General features: G+C 42.1%; 1 non-coding gene across 1 annotated transcript; it reads right to left on the bottom strand.

Annotated features, from left to right (window-relative positions):
* Positions 1-4,742: 4,742 nt before the first annotated feature.
* On the bottom strand, positions 4,743-4,815 carry Trnaa-cgc (transfer RNA alanine (anticodon CGC)). Its single transcript has one exon. It is a non-coding gene; the product is annotated as a tRNA-Ala (tRNA).
* Between the last annotated feature and the right edge of the window lie 993 nt (positions 4,816-5,808).

Below are 5,808 nucleotides of genomic sequence, written 5' to 3'. Positions count from 1 at the left end.
GATACACGAGTTGGGATGGAAGTCATTACAGCATAGACGTTTTTCGTCGCGGCGAGACCTTTTTACGAAATTTCAGTCACCAACTTTCTCTTCCGAATGCGAAAATATTTTGTTGAGCCCAACCTACATAGGTAAGAATGATCATCAAAATAAAATAAGAGAAATCAGAGCTCGAACAGAAAGGTTTAGGTGTTCGTTTTTCCCGCTCGCTGTTCGGGAGTGGAATAGTAGAGAGATAGTATGATTGTGGTTCGATGAACCCTCTGCCAAGCACTTAAATGTGAATTGCAGAGTAGTCATGTAGATGTAGATGTAGATCATGTTTTTAATGCATGTCTTACTGGTTTTAAAATATAAATTTTCCTTAAATGCGAACATTATCTTCAGTTAACCTTGACATTATATTGTCTGTTAATATCAAGAGATGCTGGATGAATCTTAAGATCGAAGAATCTCGCGAATATTAGACTTCGTACACTTAAACCACTCTTTTTTTCCCAAACTGAGTGCTTTTGAATGCAACGTTCCAACAAAGCTCTGTAATATGACACTTGAGCTTGGCGGAAGTCTTGATGTACAGCGCCCGCATCTCGTGGTCGTGCGGTAGCGTTCTCGCTTCCCGTTCGCGGGTTCGATTCCCGGCGGGGTCAGTGATTTTCTCTGCCTCGTGATGGCTGGGTGTTGTGTGATGTCCTTAGGTTAGTTAGGTTTAAGTAGTTCTAAGTTGTAGAGGACTGATGACCATAGCTGTTAAGTCCCATAGTGCTCAGAGCCATTTGAACCATTTTTTTTAATGTACAGTTTATCAACAAACATCGACTCACCCTGGTGGTGCAGTAATGCAGCGTCTCTATTATTAAGTTTGCTAATTATGCAGAAGAGTTTTGCCTACTTGGGTTATTAGAGAAATTAAATTTATAAGACCACATTCCTTTAGACCAACTTGAATAAGTTGTCCCCCTTCTTGAAAATCGTAGGTTCGAATGGCCGTGTGAGTTTCATTATTCGCTCTCATTCTCTACTATTCACAAGTAATACTTATCCTTTTTGTGGCAAGTACTACCACACCTTGGCATAAAAGACGAGTATCTGACGCAAGAGATTGAAATGAGACCAGACGTGTAACGAGGCGGTTAGAAAAATTCTGGAGAAAGAAAATTTGGGTCACCTGCATTTGGCCGGAAAGGACGAGAACTGGTGGAGAAAACACATCATACTGTCCGCTTCCCCCCATGAACCATGGACCTTGCCGTTGGTGGGGAGGTTTGCGTGCCTCAGCGATACAGATAGCCGTACCGTAGGTACAACCACAACGGAGGGGTATCTGTTGAGAGGCCAGACAAACGTGTGGTTCCTGAAGAGGGGCAACAGCCTTTTCAGTAGTTGCAGGGGCAACAGTCTGGATGATTGACTGATCTGGTCTTGTAACAATAACCAAAACGGCCTTGCTGTGCTGGTACTGGGAACAGCTGAAAGCAAGGGGAAATTACGGCCGTAATTTTTCCCGAGGGCACGCAGCCTTACTGTATGATTAAATGATGATGACGTCCTCTTGGGTAAAATATTCCGGAAGTAAAATAGTCCCCCATTCGGATCTCCGGGCGGGGACTACACAAGAGGATGTCGTTATCAGGAGAAAGAAAACTGGCATTCTACGGATCGGAGCGTGGAATGTCAGATCCCTTAATCGGGCAAGTAGGTTAGAAAATTTAAAAAGGGAAATGGATAGGTTAAAGTTAGATATAGTGGGAATTAGTGAAGTTCGGTGGCAGGAGGAACAAGACTTCTGGTCAGGTGACTACAGGGTTATAAACACAAAATCAAATAGGGGTAATGCAGGAGTAGATTTAATAATGAATAGGAAAATAGGAATGCGGGTAAGCTACTACAAGCAGCATAGTGAACGCATTATTGTGGCCAAGATAGATACGAAGCTCACACCTACTACAGTAGTACAAGTTTATATGCCGACTAGCTCTGCAGATGACGAAGAAATTGAAGAAATGTATGATCAAATAAAAGAAATTATTCAAATAGTGAAGGGTGACGAAAATTTAATACTCATGGGTGACTGTAATTCGGTAGTAGCAAAAACGGAGAGAAGGAAACGTAGTAGGTGAATATGGACTGGGGCAAAGAAATAAAGGAGGAAGCCGCCTGGTAGAATTTTGCACAGAGCACAACTTAATCATAGCTAACACTTTGTTCAAGAATCCTAAAAGAAGGCTGTATACATGGAAGAAGCCTGGAGATACTGACAGGTTTCAGATAGATTATATAATGGTAAGACAGAGGTTTAGGAACCAGGTTTTAAATTGTAAGGGGCAGATGTGGACTCTGACCACAATCTATTGGTTATGACCTGTAAATTAAAACTAAAGAAACTGCAAAAAGGTGGGAATTTAAGGAGATGGGTCCTGGATAAACGAAAATAACCAGAGGTTGTACAGAGTTTCAGGGAGAGCATAAGGGAGCAATTGACAGGAATGGAGGAAAGAAATACTGTAGAAGAAGAATGTGTAGCTTTGAGGGATGAAGTAGTGAAGGCAGCAGAGGATCAAGTAGATAAAAAGACGAGGGCTAGTAGAAATCCTTGGGTAACAGAAGAAATACTGAATTTGATGAAAGGAGAAAATATAAAAATGCAATAAATGAAACAGGCAAAAAGGAATACAAACGTCTCAAAGACGAGATCGACAGGAAGTGCAAAATGGCTAAGCAGGGACACAAGTAAGGATGTAGAGGCTTATCTCTCTACGGGTAAGATAGATACTGCCTACAGGAAAATTAAAGAGACCTTTGGAGATAAGAGAACCACTTGTGTGAACATCAAGAGCTCAGATGGAAACCCAGTTCTAAGCAAAGAAGGGAAAGCAGAAAAGTGGAAGGAGTATATAGAGGGTCTACACAAGGGCGATGTACTTGAGAACAATATTATGGAAATGGAAGAGGATGTAGATGAAGATGAAATGGGAGATATGATACTGCGTGAAGAGTTTGACAGAGCGCTGAAAGACCTGAGTGGAAACAAGGCCCCCGGAGTAGACAACATTCCATTGGAACTATTTACGGCCCTGGGAGAGCCAGTCCTGACAAAACTCTACCATCTGGTGAGCAAGATGTATGAGACAGGCGAAATACCCTCAGACTTCAAGAAGAATATAATAATTCCAATTCGAAAGAAAGCAGGTGTTGATAGATGTGAAAATTACCGAACTATCAGCTGCAAAATACTAACGCGAATTCTTTACAGACGAATGGAAAAACTAGTAGAAGCCGACCTCGGGGAAGATCAGTTTGGATTCCGTAGAAATGTTGGAACACGTGAGGCAATACTGACCCTACGACTTATCTTAGAAGCTAGATTAAGGAAGGGCAAACCTACGTTTCTAGCATTTGTAGACCTAGAGAAAGCTTTTGACAATGTTGATTGGAATACTCTCTTTCAAATTCTGAAGGTAGTAGGGGTAAACTACAGGGAGCGAAAGGCTATTTGCAATTTGTACAGAAACCAGATGGCAGTTATAAGAGTCGAGGGACATGAAAGGGAAGCAGTGGTTGGGAAGGGAGTGAGACGGGGCTGTAGTGTCTCCCCGATGTTATTCAATCTGTATATTGAGCAAGCAGTGAAGGAAACAAAAGAAAAATTAGGAGTAGGTATTAAAATCCATGGAGAAGAAATCAACATGTTGAGGTTCGCCGATGACATCGCAATTCTGTCAGAGACAGCAAAGGACTTGGAAGAGCATTTGTTATAAAGGTCATCGACTTTTGTAAGAATCAATGGTTGTGATTGTTATTGTTTTTGTGTCGTTGGTCATTGTGCACTTTTTTTTGTTTCAATAAAAGCCCATGTCATTTCAAGCACGCTTATCTCTGCCTTCCTTATTCAGTGAAGTTTTGAATTTTCAAATGCTAACGGACTTTGGGGCCACCTATATGGAACATAATGTATCTCAGCTATTCACCTACTGCCTGCCTCTCATTTTGAACATCACTCACAACAATCACCTTCCACAACAAGCACTTTCTTTTAGCTCTCGCACTCATTCTTTTCAGCGGGGATAAGGGAACGTCAGCTTTGAAGTTCATCCAATCCGTCGGCTTCACTGTCCTACAAACAAGTAATGTTGTCATATTTACAAAAATTACACTAAGTACCATAGATTTCGCAACCAATTGTAAATAGCCCGCAGTAGGTTGGGAGGAGGGGCAGCTCTGCAGAGAAAACTGAGGGCGATGTGAAAATAACTGGTAGTGGTACCAAATTAGTAAACGGAACCAGTTATTTTCCAAACCCCAGAACCCATTCCAATCTGTGTAACAGTAACTGTGTGTCGTTCAATGACCGGATGCAAGTCTCTCAGTTGGATGCCACTTCCGCAAACTTGTGAGTTCTTATTTACTCGTCTAAACGGGGAAAGAGGGTCTGCTGTTTAACATGCCATCTGAACCACATATCGTTACTCGCGACTCACTGCATCATTGAGACATAAAGGCTGGATTAAAAGCAGACTAAAAATTGGTTGGTATAATTTCGCATCTCACAAGAACTCATCCACATACCTCGCCGTGGTGGTGGTTAGTGTTTAACGTCCCGTCGACAACGAAGTCATTAGAAACGGAGCGTAAGCTCGGGTTAGGGAAGGATTGGGAAGGAAATCGGCCGTGCCCTTTCAAAGGAACCATCCCGGCATTTGCCTGAAGCGATTTAGGGAAATCACGGAAAACCTAAATCAGGATGGCCGGAGACGGGATTGAACCGTCGTCCTCCGGAATGCGAGTCCAGTGTGCTAACCACTGCGCCACCTCGCTCGGTACCTCGCCGTGATCTGCAAACAATTAGGTATCATGTGATAGGTTGTCCATCGTATATATGAATATATATTGCTTAGTAATTTTACTTAGGAAATGTAAACTTTGTAATATAAAGATTTTTTTTAAAAAAACAAAATAAATATATAAACAGGAACAACGTTTATCATCTAGTAGGATTAGTTACCTTCATCATTCATTTATGTTTAGATTGTAATTTACAGATTTAGACATCCTAAGATCTGCTTCAGGGTGTAGTCAGACAGGGCCAGATCTTCTTTTAGCGTTTATTACTCTCCCTTGTGCACATTCATTTTACACCCACCAGGAGTAGCATCTTGGAAAATAAGTGGTGATGGCCGAAATACAGGTGGTATAAAAATACAGACTGAAAACAGCAACAAAAATATTTCTGAGAAAGAACTTTGTGAGTATCTACCGTAAATTTGTTAGGAAGTCTTTTCTGAAGGTGTCTGACGAGTAGCTCTGTACGGAAATGGAACTCTGAAGGGAAACAGTTCAGACAAGAAGAGACGCGTTTTTGAAATGTGATGCATCGTACGAGAGCACATCGGATAACTAGAAAGGAGGTGAAGTAGTGAATCGACTTGGGGAAAAAAGAATTTTATGACACAAGATGATCAGTTGGTAGTAAACTTCATGGCGCACCAATGAACCGCCACTTTAATATTAGCAAAAACAGTCTCGACTGCACAGTCATTTATTAAAAATATGACCGGTTTCGGCCTATAGGAGAAGACCATCTTCAGACAATAATGAGCGTATGACATTGGTGGCCGGGAGACCCCTCGCGCGGCGGTTCGGCCGCTGCTCGACAAGTACTTTAACGCCACTACGGCGACTTACGAGTGAATGAGGATGAAATGTTGATGAAAGACATACAACACCCAGTCATCTCGAGGCAGAGATAATCCCTGACCCCGCCGGAAATTGAACCCGGGGCCCGTGCGCGGGAAGGGAGAACGCTACCGC

The sequence above is a fragment of the Schistocerca gregaria genome, chromosome 2 (genome assembly GCF_023897955.1).
Source record: "Schistocerca gregaria isolate iqSchGreg1 chromosome 2, iqSchGreg1.2, whole genome shotgun sequence".
NCBI lineage: Eukaryota > Metazoa > Arthropoda > Insecta > Orthoptera > Acrididae > Schistocerca > Schistocerca gregaria.
This window is presented reverse-complemented; position numbering and strand designations above follow the sequence as displayed.